Source organism: Corvus brachyrhynchos, unplaced genomic scaffold (genome assembly GCF_000691975.1).
Source record: "Corvus brachyrhynchos isolate BGI_N302 unplaced genomic scaffold, ASM69197v1 scaffold69, whole genome shotgun sequence".
NCBI lineage: Eukaryota > Metazoa > Chordata > Aves > Passeriformes > Corvidae > Corvus > Corvus brachyrhynchos.
This window is the reverse complement of record NW_008240228.1, coordinates 5,694,641-5,705,435: the sequence shown is the minus strand read 5'-3', so window position 1 is coordinate 5,705,435 and position 10,795 is coordinate 5,694,641. Positions and strand designations below refer to the sequence as shown.

General features: G+C 42.7%; 1 long non-coding RNA gene across 2 annotated transcripts in view; it reads right to left on the bottom strand.

The window, feature by feature from the left end:
• The window catches only part of LOC108449384, a 180,383-nt gene that overhangs the window by 92,863 nt on the left and 76,725 nt on the right, over nucleotides 1-10,795 (bottom strand). For both annotated transcript variants that reach the window (XR_001865563.1, XR_001865564.1), the window contains exon 3: nucleotides 9,240-9,374. This is a non-coding gene — a long non-coding RNA (uncharacterized LOC108449384). The remainder of the gene's footprint in view (nucleotides 1-9,239; nucleotides 9,375-10,795) is intronic.

Sequence of the window (10,795 nt, the reverse complement as noted above, 5' to 3'; positions counted from 1 at the left end):
AAGACATGTGGAAGTGTTTAATGTTTGACACTTTTCCCTTCTGGAAGCAAGATACAAAGCACATCTGTCATGTGCCATTAAGAAAAGCACCTAATTCAACTGTAGTGATGGAATGCAAATTGTTTAAGAGGCCACAGTCTCCCTGGGGTGGAGAAATGGCCCTGCAGGAAGCTGATTGCTGAGGCCTCTTGCACACAGTGCCCAGGAGGGCTCTGCCAAGGGGGGGCTTTACCTCCCTGTCTGATGCTGTGTTGAGCTGACTATTGAGTTAATATAAATTATTCATGGCCCTTTTATCAGTTGTTTCTCCTACTTTGTCCTCTGCTTGATTTTGGTTCCAGCTGCCAGATTGCCTGGTGTCTCTCCAGTATAAATGATAAACTGATATTCCAGATACATTTGTCGTCATTTGGCTTTTGCTAACAAATTAATACATGTCAGTACTTTAGTATTTATATATCCCAGGGTTAAATTATAGGAATTACAGTGGTTGTTTTATCATCACAAAGAATACTCTGAGTTCTTTGTGCTCCACTGGAGTAGTGAAATTATTTTGACATTTTTAAATCCCAAGAGTTATTTCCAAGATACAATGGAATTGTTCGGTGGCTCCCTTTTGCCTTTTCTTTAGCTTTGCAGTTAGTAATAATTTTCTTTACTAAGTAATGCCCATTAGCTACATGTATAACCTCCTGAAAAGTATCCGAAAGAGAGTACAATCCACTGTAATAATCCTGTCACAGCAGAACTGTTTGGGAGTTCCTTTGCAAAATGCCTTAAAAAACTGTGTGCACAAAAATTTTCTATCAACAGCTGAGAGGCTTTAGGCAAAAAAACCCCTCAAAGTATTCAACTCCTTTTTTAAAAAAAACCTATAAAATAATGCGAATTTATCCTACTTAATTAGATTTATTAGGCACAAAATCTAAGCACAAAGGAAGCATTTTCCAGGCAACTACAGAGAGCAGAACCCATTCCTCTTTGGAGTTTCCCTATCACAAAGGAGTTCAGTGAAGGTGGATGGAGCTGTGACACCTGTACTACCCGAGGATCTGTCCCCACAACACTGCAACTGAATCCTTGATCCACACGGTGCCGCAGTTCAATACCCCACATCACCAGCTTCTGCTGCTTCTGAACATTTGAAATGCCCAGAGAAAACACCCGTGGTATCCATTCATCCCTCTGCTGCTCTCTAATCCCACTACAACTGCACTGCAATGTTGGAGTGGTTAATTGAGCGGTTATGGAGCGTGGAGTACAGTTAAATGAACAGGAGAAGAAGAGATGAGAGTCCAGGAGTGCCACAGGGAAAAAAAATAGATTGAGAGAGACACTGGGAGCTGCCACGGTTAAGATTCATAAAGCTTCAAATTTAGGCTGAGATGTCAGTTCTGAGGAAAAGGAAAACCCCCAAATTATAGGGTTTTTATTCTGAATATTTAACCTCACTGTGTCATCTGGTTTAAAACATCCATCAGCCCAAAAAATCCACAGTGAAGGTGAGGGGGAAAAGCATCAAGACACAGAAAAATCTGTCGTGCAGACCCTCCTTCCTTAAGACACCAAACTTGGAACTGCCACATGCAGTAAAGCTGAATTTCTGTCCCCTGTCCAGAGCTCCTGACTGACAGAGAAGCACAAATTTCAAAGCAGAAGGTGGCAACTGGAAGTGTCAGGGCAGAAGAACGGAAGAAAGAAGACAAATGCCCAAGTCAGCAAAGCACTCTCGAGAGAGAAGATTTTGAAGAAATGAGTCATGGCTGGTTTTTGGCAATGAAGACAAATAATGTGTTAAAACCAAGCTGGAGACTGCTCCTTTCAGAGGGGCACCTGACCCTGTCAGTTTGCACGTGCTCTCACCACATCCCACCGACTCTCCTGCTGCAGAACTGAATCTAGGGAGGAGCAGAAAGCTGGAAGAGAAAGCAACTAAAACCTGGGAACTGTAATAACCACACTGAATGGCTTTAGCCAAGCAACTAAAACGAATGTTTACTTCTAGAAGTAAATAAAAGAGATTAAATGCTCTTGTTTCTTCCTGTCAGCCTGCTTTATACATTTCTCATGCAACACCTGACACCTGAGCAATAGTGAATTTAATAACTAGTTCTCTTCGTTGATAGCTGTATCAGTTTGGTTATGCAAATAATACATCATAATATTGAAATGGTCACAGCATTTATGACAACAACATCAGATGCAATGCAATTCTCTCCTGTGCAGTCAGTCAAGCACAGACAGGGAGGTGTTCAACAGCTGCTTGAGATGAGAACATGTGGCCACAGGCAGCACTGCCTCAGGAGGTGAACCAGAGTCATGTACCAGTGCCTGTTTCTGATTCAGGGCAGCCTCTGGTCAAGCACTTCCCCCTCTGGCTTTGAGGTGTTCCAGAAGCGCCTCAGCAGTCACAATTGCTTTCAGGAAGAGCATGCCAGGATTCAGAAATCAGGCCTTCCTTCACCTTGGCCTCTGAGCAAGCCTAGTGTGAGAGACAGGCTCCTTACACATGGCAGGACGCCCACAAACCCCAGCGTTTTCTTTTGAAATGAAAGCGTCAGAGCAAGGTTTAGAAAAACTGCACTTTGATGCTCTGTGATCCTATGGAGAGTTAGACCTTGTATTGAGACCTGCCCCACGGGTTGTCTCCCAGCCCTCTTCAGGAAGCTTGGCCAATGTGCAAGAAGGACTATGAGCTTTGTTTCTCCATTTACAACACATTACTTCACCAGAAACTCAAGGAATGAAAGCCAAGTGGGAAAAATGTTTTCTGTGCGCACGTCGAAGTGTTTCTGTCTGAACAGATGTCCTCCCTTTGCTATCACCAAGCAAACACACTCTGGCATGACTCAACTAATGCACAAACATGATAAACCTACTGCAAGCAAAACAATTGTGCTTTTCCTTTCTGATATTATTACATATGCCAGATAGGTGATAACTTTGAATGCAATGCTTTATTAATCAAAGCTGAGGTGGCTGCCTTTCTCAGTCATTAAAATTTCATGTTTGCAGCTGCTGATCACCTAACACTAGCTTTCATGTTTGCATTTTCCTTACATTTGACAATTCATTAGCCACTTGCCTGTGCTATTTCCCCAAGACTGTTATGCATTAATTTTTGAAGTAATAAAGATACATAACTGTATACATATGAAGTTTCTTGCCTATGAGTGATCTTGCTTTGATGGACATATTTAATCAAGACATTTTTACCTCTACAGAGCTCTGCACCCCAGAATTTCTCACATCACAGATATACTTTTATCACTCAGGTAAACATCCCCAGCATGATACAGCACAGACTTCAAACTCCTCTCAACACAGAGACACAAAGTGATCGCCTGCATCCTCTTCTCAACTGATTGAACAACTCCAAAATATTCAAAGCTGTTATGCAGGCTGCAACCCTGAAGTTTCCCTAATGGGGAAATACTCCAGTTTCTTTCACAAAATGAGGTGTATTCAACAGGCGGGTTTCAAAGGTATCTCAGGAATCCAAGTACAAGTGCTCCAGTACCAAAGACAGCTCTCAACTGCAGTATTGTACAATTCTACCCATTCACTCTTAGGTGGAAATTCCTCTCACTTCCACATCAGATATATCCTAAAAGTTCCCTGCAAAACTAATCTGAATTCTAAGAAAAAAACTAAGTTTTTTTCCTTTTAGTACTTATTCTATATTGATGGGGTTGGGGGACAAGCTTTTGCAAAGCTGCCACATCTAAATAATGATCACTGAAATCACATTTATGATAAATTGTACAAGCAAAGGTGATTAAAATGTATGAAAAAAAAGACTTTTGGAACCTGCCTCTTGTGCCAGGTCACCAGTAGCATGGTATTAGCACAGATTCATTGTCCAGCCCCTGCAGTAGCCAAAGAAGTAAGAGCAGTCATTACCTCCACACCATACGCCATTTCTTTCCCCAAATTGCACTTTCTCACTCAGTCCCTGCTTTAAAACTCAACCAATTGTGCATGGATGAACAGAGCAGGTTTTGCTCAAAGAATTAGAGCATCCTCCAGAGTGATGACTTAACTCTGACCTCTAAGAAAAAATATCTTCCAAGAAAAGCCACAAAAACGAACACCACTAAATTTCCCAAGCACAGCCAATGAACCCATGGGGAAGAACCAGTGCACTGGATGAAACTATCAAACATTAACCAAGTAAACAGTCCCTGTTTTCCTCTTGTGCCCTACAAAATATTCTACAAAATACTATTATTCCCTCTGAAAATTGACTGAAGGTACAGCTAAAAGCCATCTAGGGCTATTCTCAAATGCTGTTCAAGAATAACCCCATCTATCTGCAGCACCTGAACATGAATAGACCTTCAATTAATCTGCTGTCCACCCAGCTGGGTGAGGGGGTTTCAGCCCCTATGTCTTAGGGGGCAAATGTGCCTCTGGATCACCCGTGAAGGATTCCAGATCCCATCCAACACGAAGCACATCCTGCCAGGCATTCCATAGATTGCTCGCTGTCGATTTTTCTTTTTGAGAGAATTAACAATTTGCTCTGTGCGCAAACACTGCAATGCAGAATTGGAAGGAATGTCCTGGGTTCAGTGTGCTGCTATCATAATGATCTCACCACATCATATTTCTCCTCAGGGCATCACATTAAAAATCACAAGGAACATCTTTAAATGCTGAAACATTTTCTGAATATTAAATGATTTTTAATATAATTTGTTTCTGAGATCCCTATAAATACATTTTTCCTTTTTTTAAAAAATCAACCTGTTAATATCTGAGTGTTAAAGGCCAGGACTTCACAAGCAATTTAAGCTCTTAAATAACTTGAAAGATTCCTCTATTAAATATTGAAAATTCCTTCCAAAGTATAAAATTACAGACAGTGGGAATTAGGATGGTAGAAGTAATACCCTCTCTTCCAAATTATCCTATTTTCCTTGTTCAGATGGTGTAATTTACTATGGAGTGAATAATTCATGAGTACTGTGAGACCTTGGCCAACCCTGCACAAAATCAGCTGTGAACAACACAGTGTTTGAACTTTAGGCCCCTTTGCTGTGGTTGCCTTCACATCCCAGCATCCCTGGTTTATTGGCTGGCATGTTCTTCTCAATCCCTAAATCACCAAAATTTGCACAAGAACCTCCCTCCACGCTTACCCAAAATATGAATATATAACACAAGCTAAAATCTGTGAATGTAACCCCATACTCTGAACCTTCAAAAGGAATTATAGCTAATTTTTCAAATATCTTGAAGGCACAAGAACCGTTTTATCACTGGAAATTAGTGAGATACAGATGTTCACTCAGATTTTGTGGTTTTTTTCCCCCCAAATACCTTAATTTACAGAAAAATATGAAATACTTAAAAACACCCCACAAACCCTAATCCTCATACTCTGGTTTCAGGAATTCAGTGTATCTTTTTTGACTTCTTAGAAAGTAACAGCCAGCTCAATTCCCCATACCTTAATATTCCTTTTAGTCCAGAAGAGAGACAGGGAAAGGGCAAAAAGGTGTGGGAGAACTCAAGACATTAATCACAATGGCAGCAACAGGAGTTCTGCTCCAAGTCAAGAGAAATCTCACGTACACCACACATTTCTGACTCCTGGTGGTGGGAAGCAAGTTAGATACTGATGGAGGAACAAAAAGCATGTGACTAAGGGACTACAGATTCATTTCACACAGTGGTCTGAGACATGTGAGGGAGCTAATCCATTGCTGCCTGGTTTTCCTAATAACATTTATCAGTGACTTTGGGAGTCATTTTTCTCTTTTCCACATGCTAGACCTCAACAATGAAAAGCTGTAGCCATAGTAACCCTGATGCCATTGTTACGGAGAACTGTACATCCACTCAGGAAAAAAAAAAAAGTGGGTTTAAAATGAAACATCAGCACTGAAATGGCAAGGGTGGGGGAAAGGTATTTGCTGTGTGTTGTAAAAGCAAATGCGTCCAAGGACCAATTCAGCATTGGTGCCAATAAAATGAGCAGGTTGTGACATTCTGGGCTGCTGCTGTTCCTTTTTATTTTTTCTTTTTTTTTTTTTTAATAATTCAGGCAATTATGGCAAAGAGGTCAAAAGGCCAAGAACGTCACCTGTGATATCCTACCTCTGCTGACATCAATGGTCTGTCTCAGGGTGATTTTATAGGGACAGGATTTGTCCACAGTTTACCTGTGGGGAGGGTTTCTGAGCAGGATCAAGTCTGCAGGACACTGAAAAAGCATCTACGGCAGTGCAAACTTCCTGTACCTCCATCCTGAATGTACCTGGATGTAGGAGAGGCAGCCATGCCACAGCTATAATCCTAAATCCTAACATTCTAAATTCGTTGTAGGAGAAGCTTTCAAAATCACCTGGTAATAACAGCGTGGGTGAAGAGGAACAGCAACGTTTCTCTCCCTCCATGGGATCCCTTTGGAAAGCAATGTCTGTGCATTTGGCATTTCAGTGAACTGACTGCGTTTCCTCACCTCACCACTGAGGTCTTAACAGCACTAAATCCCAGTTACAGAGTGACAGCAGCATTAGGCATTTACTGGGTAAGTCCTCCTCTACCCACCTTCCACATGATCATGCCCTACAGAGGAGATGCAGAAGAGAGGCCCCAGATATGTGAGAAATTCCATTATCCACACAACATATCCCACAACACCGCTAAACTTTCCTGTGGAAAGCTCCGATTTGGCAGCAAGACCAACATCAGTGTCCGAGTGTTCCCCCAGGGAAAGGAAGCACAAGCTGGTGATGGACAGAGGCACAGACCCACTCTGCAGCTTCTCCAGTGGCACCAGTGACCCGACAAGAGCGGCTTTGGGAGATCATCCATGCCCCGAAGAGCCACATCTGAACCCTACTTGTCAATAATTGTTCATGGCTGCCATCCAAATTCAGCAAGGCTTTTTAACCAGCAATCCCAAAATCAAATAGAAAAGCCCAGGGACACCTGTGGTGATGCCCAGCATGGCACTGGCTTTTCCCTGCCTTTATTTTAGAGTTCCTGAGAATATATCCTGATTTCTTTTACAGCATTTCTTTTGCATATTCCCTGCTGGAGCAAATGATAGTACTATAAATGCCTCAAAAAGCGTTTAATTTAGATTTAATAGGGCAGTAAAAAAATCTATGGGTTCTAAAAGAACAATTAGAACAGTTTAGTGAGTACATGGGATAAATCTGGGCAAGAAATATTCCATCAAGACAACACAGTGCCAGGTTTGGAGTTCATTACCTGGGAGATATACTTGCTTACTTTACATTTGTAATTAAATTTGCAATAAAAGTTGCAGCCCAACCAAATCTCAAAGCCCTGTTTTTCGATGTGAATAAGCAAATGGAAATGCAGAAAGCCCAGGAGCACTTCATCAGCTTGTAGTCATTGTGGACATTTAGTGAAAATCAGCCCCTGAAGCTCCTGCACTTGGCACAGCCGGAATGCTCTCACGCGCCAGATTCATTTCCAGGAGTTGCCCCGCTGAGGATGAGCTTTAATCAGCAACCCAACCATGCAAAACCTACCCTGGCTCTATGTCTCCCTCTCCACCTCCCTTTTCCTTTTGTTTTTTTATAGCCTTCTTCCTTTTAAACCCATCTGCAGTAATCACAGCTCGGGGTCAACTCCTCTATTTTCTGATGCTGGGGCCTACTTCTGGGGTGCAGGGGTACAGCCAAACCTTCCCTCTCCTCTGCAACAGAGCTGAGCAAACAAGGGCAGTGACAAAAAATATTCTGAAAGTGCCCACAGCCTCAATCCCTCCAGGAAAGAGAATGGATGGAGCAGCACAGAAAGATGGGAACGGTGTCAGACAAACCGTGCCTTCTCTCAAGTGGGGCAGCAATGGGCCCTCTCTCAGGACTGCACTTGAAAATTCTAGTTTTAAACTGTGCTTGCTGACAGAGCTAATAAATACATTAAGGGGCTTATTAGGGAAGATGGATTTTGAAATATATACCTTTGCCATGTGGCTACTTTGCCTATGAAGTTCAATTAGCGGTACTTACTTCGGAGAGACCATGGAAGGTGCATTTATAATTAATTTATGTCCTGCATTTTAAGGTACTCAGAGGAAAGGCATCCTAGGGGCACAATATTACTATTACTAGCATGTTTCTGCACTGGCTTGTAAATATCTGTGCTACTTCTCTTTACTTTTCTTTCACTTTCAATGAAGTTACCATATTTTGAAAAAAAACAAATGCTAATTGTATGAAACCTTGGGAAAGAAAATGCTCAAATAAGCTTGCAAATTAGATTTTGTTTCATAATTGAGCATGTTTATTTCAGGCAATAGTACATGTAAACTATAAGAAAATGGGAATATAAAAATACATAGGATGTCTGCCACATAATGGTTCCTTGCAGGAGGAGGAACAATAAATATTTAATAGAAATGCAAATATAAAGCCATCGGAGGAGCAACTTTTGCCATAATTTCACAGGGAGAGACCAAGTGGAGCTGGGTTAACACCCTAAACCTCCTTCAGGGAGCTGGGCCTTCAGCAATTCATTCCCTCACCTAGAAAGGACTGAACTGAATTTATGTTTTGGAAATCTTTGGCAGTCTGTATCCGTCAGTCCAGCACAGGAGATGCAGTTACTGCCTGTTGTTGCAGCCAGTGCTGTCTGACAAGCTTTCCTCATATGGGAAATCCAACAGACTGGCTCCTGCTTCCAGCCCCAGGAACTCTCTCTTTGCCCATCTGGGTGCTGACAGTTGATGGCACCTGCAGGAGGCAGAGCCTGGCACTGTGGCACCAGCAAGGACAGAAAATTGGGTTGTTACCTCAGACTCTGGCAGCAGATCTGGAGGAGCTGTGTCCAACAGCAGATGAAAGGACCTAAAGACTGGAGTACATTATTTTCTTATCTCTTGAATGTCTTCTGATACACGTGATCCAAATGAATGGGTTCTCTGTAATAATTAAATCCTGAAACCTATTTAAATGATCCTATCAGCAAGTGCCTAACAGCAAGCATAAATCATTTTACTCCCTGCTTTCTTAGTAAAACAAAACCTCTTTTTTTTGTTTTTAGATCTGTGGTTTAGATCAGTAGAGAATCTTCAGTTAGAGAAATCTGCATGGAGTTCTGGGATGCCCCATCTTCCTGCGCTGCAGCAGCACCTTTCTTTTAGAAGTGAAGATTAATAGAGTGCAATTTGGTAGGCAAAGCCAGAGCAATCAGCCTGTGGTCATTTGCTCGAAATGCAGGTTTAAAATGGAAAAAAAATGACTTAAACACACCTGGCTGGGAGCACTGCATTGTCAGGGTTCCAACTGCTTGGCTGAACCACTGTTGTGAGCAGCAAAGCTGGGCAGGGCTCATCCTCATCTGCAAAGTTACTACAGGGTGAACTCAGCAGGTTTCTTTGTTTTCTCCTGGAAAAAAATATAAAATCAGAGATGGACTCAAAACTCAAATATTTGTGGCACCACATCTCTGCCAAAGCACTGCACCTCAGAGTAGAAGTGGAAGTCCAACACATCTACATTTGTTAAACATCTACCCAAGCACCTTCATTACCTGAAATAAAGCAGCCATGAGCATAAGAAACTTGTATTGGGACCTGATGCTGCTTCCCCTACCTGTCCTCAGTTCTTCCTAATGCCGTGGAGAGAGGAAGTGCTCAAACTTGTAAATGGGGTGATCTCACCAGAGACAGGTGCTTGAGAGTGACACTGCCCCACCCAAACTGGTGTCACCTTGTGACATTTCACAGCAGGCACAGCACTTACCCCAGTTTCCACCACGGACAGAGGGGCTGTTGTAGTACAACTTTTTTTTTTCTCTGAAAAGTAACACAACTGACAAAAGTAGTTTTGTGTATGGCCTTGAAAAGAAAAGGTGACTTCTCCCATCGTCATCTCTGCAAACTCAACTCTGACACCCAAAAGCAAAGCTGGGATATTTCTGGCTCTTGCATCTCTGATAGCAACAAAGACACAGCTTCTTAAACCCTGCTGGAGAGCCACGAAGAACTTCGGCCTCAGGAGACCAGTGCCCTTGGACATTCTCTGCCAGGAGAGTGTGCCTGGCCAGCTGCAGAGGGAAAAGGGCTTTTCCAAGGAGGAATTCAGGCTCTGTGAAACCAGCTGGATAAGGCTTTAAGCAACCTGGTTTAGTGGGATGTGTCCCTGCCCATGGCAGGGGCAGCAGTTGGGACTGGATGATCTTTAAGGGCCATGCCACCTCTTTCACACTCTGTGATTCTATGTCCCTTATTTTTGGTACTATCTCCTGTGCTCTGTTTGAGCCCTGTCCCACAGGCAGCTTCCTCATGGGTATTCCTGGGGAATTCACTGCTGTTTTTCTCATGTTCAGGACTCACTGAAGGGTTTAATACACACAACATTGCCTCCTTCACCTTACCATACTTTAAAGAATCCTGGTTCAGTTCTGCTCCTGAACTGTCTTGTGGTGCAGGACCACAGCCTGGCCCCATCCCCCTGTGTCCATATGATTTTCCCTTTGAGCACACTGCTGGTGAAGGCCAGGGTAGAAATTTCCCTCTATTTACAAGGGTTCTGAGCAGCAGCAAAGGACCAACCCCTCTGCATTAGAGACAAAACACGTTTGAGCCCTTCTGTAGCTTGTGAGATTCTTGTTTGCCTGACACTAAAAGAGCTGATGAAATTCAGGATACAAGGCAAAAATGACATCCTGCCACTTTTCTCCTTCTCTATTCTACTTCTGTAGAGCAGCCCCAGGAAACGCCTCCACTCTCTTTATAAGCTGGAAGAAAGCTGAGGCACCAGCCATGAATTTCTGCAGTGCAAAGGTACTTCAAGCTCCCTCTTTC